Genomic DNA, 12,653 nt, shown 5'->3' with positions numbered 1-12,653 from the left:
CCTACTAATTAGTCCTAAACGCCTTCTGAGGTCCCAACTCTTCTCACTATTTCTTAGTTGTTGGAATGGACGGAAAACCTCATAAGCAGTTCCTTACTTCACCTCTGCCTTGCATGTGGACTTCTGAGCTGTAAAACAAGCCAGTGGCAGATGGAATTTGGTCCAGGACTTAAGAACAATAAAGGACATATTTGAGCCTCTAAAAAAAAGAAAAGAAAAATGTGTCTGAGAGTTTATTTTAAGCTAAAACTTTTTAGTGTTAACAAAAGCATTTAATATTTTATTTCCTGATTTCTGGTACCAAGGATGTTAATTGTGGATCCAAACAGATGAAGCTATTGATAGTTTCAATCTCCTCTCCATCCATCATGAAGTTGCCTATAGGTCCAATGGTAAGAATCTTTGTTTTCTTGACATTGAGAAGTAATCTACATTGAAGGCTGCATTCTTCAATCTTCTAGAACAAGTACTTCAAGCCCTCCTCACTTTAAGCAAGCAAGGTTGTACCATTTGCATAACACAGATTATTGATGAGTCTCCCTCCAATCCTGATGCCACACTCCTCTTCATAGAGTCCGGCTTCTCATATAATTTGCTCAGCATACATATTGAAGAATTATGGAGAGAGAATACAACCCTGACACATTCCCTTCTCAATTTTAAACCATGCAGTGTTTTCCTGCTCTGTGCACACAACAGCCTCCTGGTCCAGGTATAGGTTCCACATGAACACAATTAAGTGGTCTGAGATTCTCATTCTTTCCATTGTCAACTGTTGTTATGATCCACACAGTCTATGACTTTGCATAGTCAGGAAGTATGAGGATGGCACAGGATAGAACAAGGTTCAGATCTTTCGTTCAGAGCATCCGACGAGTCGTATTCAACTTAATAGTACCTAACAACAACAACAAATACTGTATCAGGTAAAAAAACAGCTTAACCATCTTTGTTTGGTTCTGTTAGAATTGGCTTCTCTTTTTAAGTCTTGAACATCATAAAACTGGTTCTTTGAAACTGCAGTTTAGTTTATTGTGCATTTTTTAAAAATATAGTATAACTTGATATACTTCTTATTTCTGAAACTACTATATATGTGACCATTAACTTTATCTGACTTTGATATTTGCTTTTTTTAAAAAAAAAAAAAAAAGAGGATCTTTCAAGTTTAATTACCAAGGCAATAACCAACTGTATATCGTCATGGAATGATAATGCATTAAACATTCTCCAAGTAATGAACAAATTTACTTCCATCCAGCATCACCCAAAAATACCAAAAACCCACAAAAATAATCGCTTTTATTTGGCCATGAAGTCCTTGGAATCACAGTAGGGCTTGATGCCATATTGGTGTCACACTCTGCCAGTCATCCAAAGAACATGCCAGCCTTCTTTTTCAACTTCTTTGTCTACTAGTGCATCACTGGACCCAGCAGGCAACTCACACAGACAATTTCAGTAATGGGTTTTGGCTTTCTGTGCATAATAGGTGAAAATCCTTATGAAGTATCCAGTTTACGTTACAGCTGAGAGATCTGAACCTGCTGCAGATGTCACATCTAAATTCTTGAATGGATTTTTATCATCAGTGTCACCTCCTTCTCCTCCTCCTCCTCCTTGTCTCTCCCTCCTCTGATTTTTTTGTTGTTGTTGTTAAGTGCCATCAAGTTGTAGACAATTTATAGCAACCCTATGAATGAAAGTCTTCAACACTTGTGTGACTTTCATCCTTTCTCCAGGTTCATAGGATTTCTGGAAGCAAGCTCTTTACGAAAGTGGATGCCACTCCTGCTTTCGAGCTTGTTTTAATTGGGAAGCTCCACCCCACACCGTCCTCCATGGGTAACCATTATCACATTTGACACATCAGTGTCACAGTGTTCAGCTTCACAGTAACCACGAGTTACCTCTGAAAGGCAGTGGACAGACCAGGGCTATACAACCTAGAAGAATGTTTGACCACAAAAAGTAAAACCAGGCCTGAGGGCTGCTGATTAAAGTCATCCACCTTTGGCTTGGTAGCATCACTTTCTGTCCACTAGGCCAACTAGTCTTTCTCTAAAACTAGACTTTATTATTTAGTGTGTGCCTTCTACCTTCCAAATTTACTGCAGTTGAACACCCATGAGCGACAGCCAAAATGTTCTTTATGTTTCTTATATTTTATGTCATTCTCTACTTCAAAACGGAATTCAAATTGTTTACAAAAAATAACTATTATTATCAGCCTAATAATATTATTGTCATCATCATTAGACAAGATGTCTACCCATTGTTCATAGGATTGCTATAGGTTATAGTCACGTAAATGGTACCTAACCACTGGAAACTTAGAGAAAACTCTTTAAACTTTAGTGCTACATAGCTTGTGTGTCCTGTCAGAATTCTCAAATCGACAGTATTCAATATATTCTATCTGTTGCTTCATTGCAGAAGCCATGTTTTGTTTTGTTATGTTTTGTAATTCTAAACTTGGGAGCTCTAGTGGCCTAGTAGGTAAAGGGCTTCTCTATCAACACAAAGGCAAGCAGTTCAAATCCACTAACTACTCCAAGGGAAAAAAGATGAGCAATCTCCTCCTCTGTAATTTATAGCTTCTGAAAACCTGCTGAGGGTTGACTATGAGTTGCTTCCAACTTGACAGCAATGAATTGAATTTTAATTGGGTCTTAAATTACACACTAAGGGGGGAACAACTTCAAAACTTTAGATCTATCTCCTCTTCACAAACACCTATTTTGAGCAGTTATATCCTGTGAGTTTGTTTCTGAAAACGCAAGTGAGGTAAAAACCTGACTGCTGTGACAAAGCTCATAGTGTTGTGAGGTTGATTTTGTTGGTTGTCATTCTGACTCATAGAGACCCCCTGTGTTTCAGAAAAGAACTGTGCTCCAGAGAGTTTTCTGGGCTATAATCTTTATGGCAAGGCTTTGAACTGGTTCCAAATGGTTCAGTCCTGGCCAGCGGAAATGAAGGCAGTGTATGCACTGCATGGCAACCACTTCTCTTGTGCTTTTTAATCTATATGTAGAACAGATCATTAGGGAGGCTGGGCTTTATGATGAGGAATATGGCATCAGGACTGGAGGAAGACTCATCAACAACCCACGTTATGCAGATGACACAACCTTGCTTGCTGAAACTGAGGAAATGCTTGCTGAAATGCTTGCTGCAGAAGGTCAAGGACAGTCTTCAATATAGATTGAATTTTAACATCAAGAAAACAAAGATTGTCAACACTGGGCCAATTGGTGCACCACGATCGATAGAGAAGAGGAGGTTTTTAACAGTTACAGCTTGCTCAGCTCCACAATCAAAAGAAAGAAATCAGAAGACGAATTGCATTGGGAAAATTTGCTATAAGGGACCTCTGCAGATTACTGAGGAGCAATGATGTCAGTCTAGAGACTAAGGTGCACCTAATCCAGGCCATAGTCTTTGCAACTTGCTATGCATCTGAGAACTGGACAATGACTAAGGATAACAGAAGAAGAATCGATGCCTTTGAGTTGTGGTGCTGAAGAAAAGTCTTGAACATACCATGGACTGCCAAGAAAACAAATAGGTCTGTCTTTGAGAGGATGAAATCAAGTTTTTTGGAGGCTAGGAGTTTGAAGCTCCATCTCACATACTTTGGGCATGTGGCCAGGAGGGACCAGTCCTTGAAGAAGGATATCCTGCTCTTAAGGCTGGAGGGACAGTGCAGGAGAGGAAGATCCCAGATGAGGTGGATTGATAAAGTAACTAGGGTAATGGTAGGTGTGTCAGAGCCAGTGAGACTGGCTCAGGACAGGACAGGCTTCAGAGCTGCTGTACATATGGTTACTATGAGTCACAGGTGACTTGACGGCACATAACAACAGTAAGAAATTCTTATTTCAGATGCATATAGCCCATCCTTCTTCTTAGTCTGTCTTAATCTAGGAGCTCTACTCAAACTTGTCTACAAGAGTGACCCCTCTGGCATTTAAAACACCAATGGCACAGCTTTCAGCCTCACAGCAACCCACCAGTACAGTAAACTGACAGACAAGTGCTACACTAATTAGAACATCATTAAAGAAGCAAGACTGTGGCAATGGGCTGGAGTGTGTCAAAGACAGTGAGGATGGCACAGGATAGGAAAGACACGGTTCCGATTGCTTGTTCTTGGGATCGCTATGAGTCATACATGACTCGACAGCACCTAACAACAGCAACAGGAAATGGATCATTCAGACAATAGGAAGCAACAAAGCCATTTTTATTGTATCACATTGACGGGACCATCTTTGAGCAGGAAACTAGTGCTTGTTTCCTCCCTGGGTTAAAAATGCAACGTGTAAAAGAGAAAAAAAAATCCAACATGTAAGTGATTTGGTTGTTTTACAACATGTGAACTACCGCTGTTTCCACAGCTATGACTGAACCAGTTCAAGGTCATGTGTTAAGAAAGCAGACAGCCAAGCCTATCATTCAAAGTACCACTGAGTCATTTCAAAACCTCTAGGTTAAAAAAACAAACAAACAAACAAACAAACCCAAAAAACCTCAGAGTACCGCAATAAAGCAAACACTGCAAGTATTTGCAAGTCTCATGAATCTGTTAGCTTCCCGGTCAGTGTACAACAATGTTTTGGCAACATTAATCTATTAAGCATGGTGGAAAAGTTTGGAAAATTACCAAAATGTGTGAAAGAGACACAAAGCGAGCCCATGCTGCCAGAAAAAAAAACAAACAAACAAACAAACAAAAAACAGGACAATTACTCCAATAGGCTTCTCAACAAAAGGCTGCCATAACCCTTGAGTTTGTAAAAGACACAGACAGCGTCTGCAAAGCCTATAAAGTGAAGTGCAATCAAATGCGGTGTGTTTGTAATTCCACTTTCCATAAAAGAGCTGTTTGCAGATGACTGGGAATTTAGAAGTAGGAGAGAGAAAGTCATCTTACCAAGACAAGGCTGGAGGTGGGGTGTGGCACCCCAAGATCAGAGAGAAAGTCTTCCAGGCACTGGGAGGTGGGCTGTCAAGGTTCACCCACCTCTGTGCCGATCACTGAGTTAGTCTGAGAGAGGAAGCAGGGAGCTCTGGAGACGGTCCATAGCCAGTTGTGCTGCTGACCCAAAGGTTCTCTGGAGGTTCCAATGTGAGAAAGATGGACAATCTCCCGTAAAATCACAGCCTTAGAGACTCACTGGAGGGTCTGCCTTGAGTGGGAACCGATTCTGTGGCTACTGTAAAGAGAGAAGAATCCTCCTAGTTCTGTTTCTCATATTTCTAAGAAGTTCCGCCTCATGGGTGCTCATTAAGTATTTCACTTTCACCTGTCAGCGTTGTGGGTGTATAAAGCTCACACCCTAAGACTCTCAGGTTCTTATCTCCATTTGCTATGAACCTCCTCTGTGGCTTTAATCAAGTTATTTAGTCTCTCAAAGTTAATCTATTATCCTTTTTTTTTTTTAATGAAGAGATCACACAAAGCTGTCTCTAAGGGGAACTCAGCATCAATAAATAACAGGCAGTTCTCTGGAAGAGTGCATAGCTAGCTCTCCCACTCGGCCTGATACCTGAGATCTCAAAAAATTAAACCCACCTCTATTCCAACCTAGTAACCATATAGAACAGAGTAGAGAACAGCCCCCCAGGGGCCCAAGGCCAAAATCAGTCCTTAGAGGAAGTGCAACCAGATTGCTCCTCAGTGGCAAGGGTGCTGAAACCTCGTTTCACGTACTTTGAGCATTTTAGAACAAACCACCATGCTGGATAAGGCAGAGGCTCCGCCAAAGAAAGACCTTCAACAAGATGCTTTGATTCAAGTGACTGCAACACCAGGCTCGAGTGAATCAGAGATTGTGGGGATGGGGCAGGATGGGCCAAGTCTTCGTTCAATCTGTTGTTCTTAGTGTCATTTTGAGTTATAGTCTTTTTTTCAACCATTTGTTGCCTTTATTTGCCATTCATTATCTTTAACAAATGATGATCTCTCCTCTGCATAATACTATTTTTCTTTTTCTATGTTAATTTTTTAATTAATTTCAATGAAAGTTTACAGAGACTTACGGTTTCCAGTCATTCATTTTTGCACTTTTCTCCCTGGCCATCCCCCCCCAATTCACTCTTCTCCTTGAAAAGTAAAAGAAAAACTCTTTCATTGTTGTGCAGTTCCCCGTCCCCCCCCCCCAGCCTTGGTTCTGGACTCTTGTCATGACAATAATACCCAATCATATATCCCTTTTAAACAGTTCTTTCCCTCATCTGTTTCGATGCAGTATACATCATTCCCCCATCTTGGCAACATCGAAAAATAAGAGATATTAATCTTTAAACGAACAGACTGCCCACCACACCTTTCTCCTGCAGAGCCGCTGGTGAATTCAATGTGCCCACCTTCAGGTCATCAAAACCAAGAGAGCTGGTGGCTTAGTGGCAAGGAGTTGTGCCACCAATCCCAAGTCGTATAGTTCAAATCCACCAACTGCTCTGAGGAAGAAAAAAAAGGAACAATCTCTGGTACTCTTTACTGCCTCAAAAAACCCACTGGACAGTCAGCTGTGGGTCAATTCCAAATTTATAGTGCTTAACTGTAACAATAGTAACCTTTTAGGTCAGGAGCTGAGCAATTAACCACTGCACCACACTAAAAGAGTTGTTACCAATGGGGCAGTCTTGGGTTCATACCCTGCCTTGTATATGTGTTGAAACCAGGGAAAACAAGGCCAAAAAGACACATGGTGGGTAGATGCCATGAGAAAGCTTTGCATCAAAGGAGGGCAGTGGTCAGGGTTGGGTGCTCGCTGCAGCCTGCCCTGCATTCCAGCAACCACACTTGCTTAGAAAAGACCCTTGAATGAAATGGTTGACACGGAAGTCCATTTTTTTCAAGGCTCCCAGAAAGCACAGGTCCCATCTTAAGTCTGAGAAAGCAGCTTGGAGTAAGAAATGCAGGCTGAACGCTCCTTTCCCCTTACTTACCCCCCTTTGTGCTCTGAAATACCAGCTGTGTCTTTGCTTGAGAAAATATGGGGTCTGCCATCCATTTCTTGGCCTCATCAATTCACCTTTCTTACTGTGCCATTAAGGGAAAGCACTGCTATTTCCCTCAACACTGGAAACGCGTGTGGTTTTAAAATTCAATGCTTTAAGTGACAGAACAAATGCGTGTCCTACTTTGAAAGGATGGCATCTTAATTATGTTTGTAATTTTTTTATAACCGAAAAGCCCGCATCCTGGGAGCTATTTGGGCATTCATTCCGAGGCTCGGTGAGCGATTGCGTCATGCCTGAATCCTGCTAGGAGTCAGCCACTTCTGGGCGCCGATGACGCACTTGCAGCCTTGCTCTCCCATCCCGCCCAGCGGAGGGACACACGAACACGGAGGGCTGCAATCACATGAGCTGCATTTGCAATATGGTAAAGGACTTCCATGCTGCCAAGCAGCTCCAGAATGCCCCTCCTTGACTCTCAAGTTCAACAGAAATGCTATTTTTGTTTAAAGCAGCATGACTCTGGGAGGCTATTTGCATGCTTTTCTCCTCTTGCCTTTGTTCCATTCTTCTGAACCTGCTTGTGTAAAGGAACTCAACCGTTTAAAGCAAGACGTCAAGGAGATGAAAATAAAAGTTTAAAGTAATCTCACTTCTTCCTCTCTAGACTTCTCCATTTAAGCAAAGCCTGGAGACAACATTCATTTACTGACAGACGAGATTAAACACAATAGAGAATGTGACTATGATCCAGGACTGAGCAGGACATACAGAGTCATGTAGAGTTGGAAATGGCTTGAGGACATCTAAGAACAACAATGTTGTTGTTTAGTACTGTGGAATTGAAACCAGCCTACAATTGGCCCTTCAGCAAATTTGCAGAGGCAATAAAGCCCACGGGAGTAGACTGCCCATTCTTCTGCTTTCTCCCAAGCAGCTGGTGGACTCCAACCCGGTGCCTTTGGGATTGCATCGCAGCTTCTTACCAGTAGGTTACCAGAGCTCCCTAACAACAGTAGAACTGTTCTACTGAGTTTTGGGGATTTTTTTAAATGCTACATACTGTGCAGCTAAATACATACATACATACATACAAAAAAATTGATGCTTACCATTTTGGAGGCCGGAAGTTCAAACTCAAGGTGTCAACAAATTCAAGCTCAATCTGAAGGTAACTAAATCCTTCCTTGCTGCTACAACTTTCGGTGGTTATTCACCATCTTTGGCTTGTGACTCTATCGCTCCCGATTTCTGCCAACATTTTTATATGGCTCTTCAGTCTATGTCCATCTCCAAATCTCCTCTCTTAAAAAAAAGTGATCAGTTACTGTATTTGGGATTCACCCTAAGATCTAACTTCATCTTGACTTGATTACATCTGCAAAGACCCTTTCCAAGCAAGGCCAACGTTCCCACGTGCCTGGAGTTAGGAGGCCAACATGTCTTTCAGGACACAATTCCAGCTACACAAGGGCTACTCTGATTGATCGGAAAAGGAAGAAAATAGTCCAGTGAAGCGAGGCCCCAAGAAAGGAAGGCATGACTGCCGTGGTGGAGAACGGTGCTAACGTGCTGCCTGGTAAAAGAAGGCAAAGAGCCACTGCTATCAAGTTGATTCTGACTCAGGCGACCCTCCATTGAGTTTCCGAGGCTGTCCACACAGCAAGCAAAGATTGCCCCTTTTTCTTGAATAGTTATTGGTAGATTTGAAATGCCAGACTTTCAGTTAGCTACACAACCCATCACGGCACTGTGCCGTTCTAGACCCTTGAAAAGAGAATGTGAGAAACTAACTGTGAGCTACCTCCCACTCAGATCGGGTCAGGCTACATCAGTGTTGGTCTCCACCTGGTGCACAATGTAATTGGACATAAAAAGCCAGTTCCTGGTTGACATGACTTGTGCAACATTGCACAATTTCCAAAGAGGAGGTCGAGTTTGCAGCTTATAGAGATGACAGAGCCTGGTTATTTCCTTAAAATATATTGTTTCGAATCCACCAGATGCTCTGCTGGAAAAGAAGGGGCAATCTCCTCCTGTGCCCCTCGGATCTGACTCGACGGTACACAAGATAGAAAAAAAATATATTGTTAAGAACATCTTTGGTGCCATTGGAGAAATACCAGTTTTACTATCATGTAAGTTTGTGAATGTGTGTTGTCAAGATGGAATTGACTCAGAGCTGACCCTCCAGTGGGTTTTCAGAGAAAGTAAGTTGAAAGGGAGGAGATTGCCCATCCTTCTTCCCCAGAGCAGCTGGCGGATCCAAATTGCTTGCCGTTGGGACTGCAGTGCACTTCTTAGCACTAGGCTACCAGAGAGTTCACCACATGTGGCCGCAGTGAAACCTAGCTCCGTATTGGAGATGTGCTTACACGATTTCATAAAATAAACAAGCTGTTGTGTTGAAACCTGGACTAACTCTCACCATCGTTGGTTTGGTTCCTTCCATTTTCTTCTTCTGAACCCAAAGACTCCTCATTCTTGCAAAAATAATAATTGATTCTCCATCCTCTAGGAACCTATTCATGCTTATGGCACTAATTGTCATAGGCATATGACAGACTAACTGAAAGGTTGGCTGTTCAAACCCACCTAGAGTCTCCTCTGCAGAAAGGCCTGGCAACCTAATTCCAAAAGACCATAGCCATGAATACCCTCTAAAAAGTCATCTGGGCATCTGTAGGGTCAAAATGAGTTACAATCAACTCCATGGCAATTAACATTCACACCACTACACCCATACACAGAGAAGTAGATAGGGCAGAGCTATTGTGCATAGGGTCACTATGAGTTGTAGTCTATTTGATCGCACATAACACTTACCTTTCTCAGAATGAGGAGGAGAGGTCACTAGGTAGATTGAAATCAGGAAAGATGTGTGTGAGGGTTATATATTATTTACCAGATGTATTCAATCTGTATGTTGGACACATAATCTGAGAACCTGGGTTCTGTGAAGAAGAACACAGTGTCAGGATTGGAGGAAGAATTCTTAACAAGCTGTAATACATTGATGACACAATGTGCCTGTTGTAAGTGAAGACAGGTTACTTCCCTCTATGATTCTCTTTTCACTTGTCTGGCCTTTGGTCACTAAAATTCAATACATTAAATTAATTCTTGAGATGGTTTCTAAATTCAGAGGAATATTCAGGATTGGAGGAAGACTTATCAACAACATTGATGCAGTATTATACAGATGACACAACCTTGCTTGCTGAAACTGAGGAGGACCTGAAGCATTTGACCCAGGTCAAGGACTATAGTTATATGGACTGAAATTCAACATCAAGAAAACAAAGATAGTCACCACTGGACCAGTTGGCAGCATTGTGATAGATGGAGAAGAGATTGAGTTTGTTAACAATGTCAGCTTGCTCAGTTCTACAATCAACACTCTGGGCACTTGTTGTTGTTATTGTGAGGTGCTATCTATTCAAGCATGACTTATAGCGACACAATGAACAAAAGATCTGACCTCTGTTCTATCCTGCACCATCCTCCCACTTCCTGACACACAAGAGCCCACTGCAACAGTCACTGTGTCAATCCAACTGGTTGAGGGTCTTCTCCTTCACTGACCCTCCACCCTTCCCAACATCGTGTCCCTCTCCAAGGAGCTGCACCTCCTAGCAATATGTTCAAAGTAAGTGAAGTGAAGCCTCATCATTCTTGCCTCCAAAGAACACTCTGGCTGCACCTTCTCCAAGTCATATCTGTTCATTCTCTTGGCCGTCCATGCTTTTCTCCAGCACCACAGCTCAAAGACGTCAACTCTTTTTCGATCATCCTTATTCATTGCCCGGGTCTTGGATGCATGGCTAGTAATCAGAAAAGCTATGACCTGAATAAGACACACCTTACTCCTCAAACTGACATCATTATTCCTCAATGATTTGGAAAGGTCCCTAACTGCAGATGTTCCCAGTGCAATGTGTCTCCTTATTTCCTGATCAAGGGTGTTAATTGAGGATTCAAGTAAGATGAAGCTGTTGACAGTTTCAATCTCCTCTCCATCCATTATGACATTGCACTGGTAAGAATATTTGTTTTCTTGATACTGAGATGCAGTTCATAGAGAAGACTGCATTCCTTGATCCTCTACAACAAGTGCCTCAAGTCCTCCTCACTTCCAGCAAACAAGGTTGAGTTATCTGCATAATTCAGGTTATTAATGAGTCTCCCTCCAATCCTGATGCCCCATTCCTCTTCATAGAGTCCAGCTTCTCAAATAATTTGCTCAGCATGTAGATTGAACAGGTATGGAGGTAGAATACAACCCTGACACACTCCCTTCCCAATTCCAAACAATGCAATGCTCCCCTGCTCCGTTCACACAACAGCCTCCTGGTCCAGGTATAGGTTCCACATGAACACAGTCAAGTGCTCTGGGATTCTCATTCTTCTCAATGTCAGCCACAGCTTGTCATGATCCAAACAGTCAAATGCATTTGCACAGCCAATAAAGCACAAAAAAGACATCCTTCTAATATTCCTTACTTTCAGCCAGGATCCAGCTGACATCAGCAATGCCTTGTGCGATGGCCTCTTCTAAATTCTGTTTGAACTTGTGGAAGTTCTTTATATACTTTCCCAGTCATTTTTTAAAGATCTTCAGCAGTATTTTGCTTGCATGTGATATCACTGATATTGCTTGGTAATATCTACATTCAGTTGTATCACTTTTCTTGGGAATGGGAGCAAATATGTACCTCTTCCAAGTCTTTGGTCAGACAGCCATGATCCAGATCAAAATAATAATTGCATTAGGGAAATCTGCTCTTGGGGATCTCCCAGAGTGCTGAAGAGCAAGGATGTAAGTCCAGAGACAGGTGCACCAGATTCAGGCTATGGTCTTCACAATTACTTGCTATTCATCAGTGAGCTGGCAACAACTCTGCATGAAAGAAGAATTGATGCCTTTGAGTTGTGATGCTGGAGAAGATTATTGAACAGTCCATGGACTATCAAGAGAACAAAGAGTTTTGTCCTGGATAGGGTGAAACCAAGCTGCTCCTAGGAGGCAAGCATTTTGAGACTCTGTGTCACATACTTGGGGCATACAGCCAGGAGGGATTAGTCTTTGGATAAGAATGTCATGCTTGGAAAGGTCCAGGACAGAGACTCCAAATAAGGTAGATTGACACAATAACTATGGTAATGAGGGTAAAAGTGTCAGAAACAGTGAGATCGACTCAGGATAGTTCGGAGTTCAGAGTTCCTGTGCATAGGGTTGTTATGAGTCATAGTCGACTTGATGACACAGAACAACAGCATCCAAAGTTATGTTGTGGCTCCCATGGTTAAGTTGTTGTAATTTTCTTCAACTTTATCTTGAATTTGCATATGTTGATGCAATTGATGGTTTCACAGCTGGCCTAATTCTGACTGGTAACGTTGAATTTCTCCACCCTCTCCTTCCACAGATGTAGTCAGTTTGATTCCTGTGGATTCCATCTGGAAAGATCCACATGTACAGTTGCTATTTATGTTTTTCAAAAGATATTTTGCAACGCATAAGTTGTTGATCTTTATAGTAAAAAAAGTTATTTCTAGATCCATCTTGAAGTACAACATTTTGAGTGACAGGATCATATCCATACGCTTACAAGGAAGTCCAGTAAATACCACTATCATTCAGATATATGCACCAACAACCAGAGCCAAAGAAGAGGAAATAG

Source organism: Elephantulus edwardii, unplaced genomic scaffold (genome assembly GCF_000299155.1).
Source record: "Elephantulus edwardii isolate Elephantulus edwardi_28Jun2011 unplaced genomic scaffold, EleEdw1.0 scaffold00167, whole genome shotgun sequence".
In the NCBI taxonomy this organism is placed as follows: Eukaryota; Metazoa; Chordata; class Mammalia; order Macroscelidea; family Macroscelididae; genus Elephantulus; species Elephantulus edwardii.
This window is presented reverse-complemented; position numbering follows the sequence as displayed.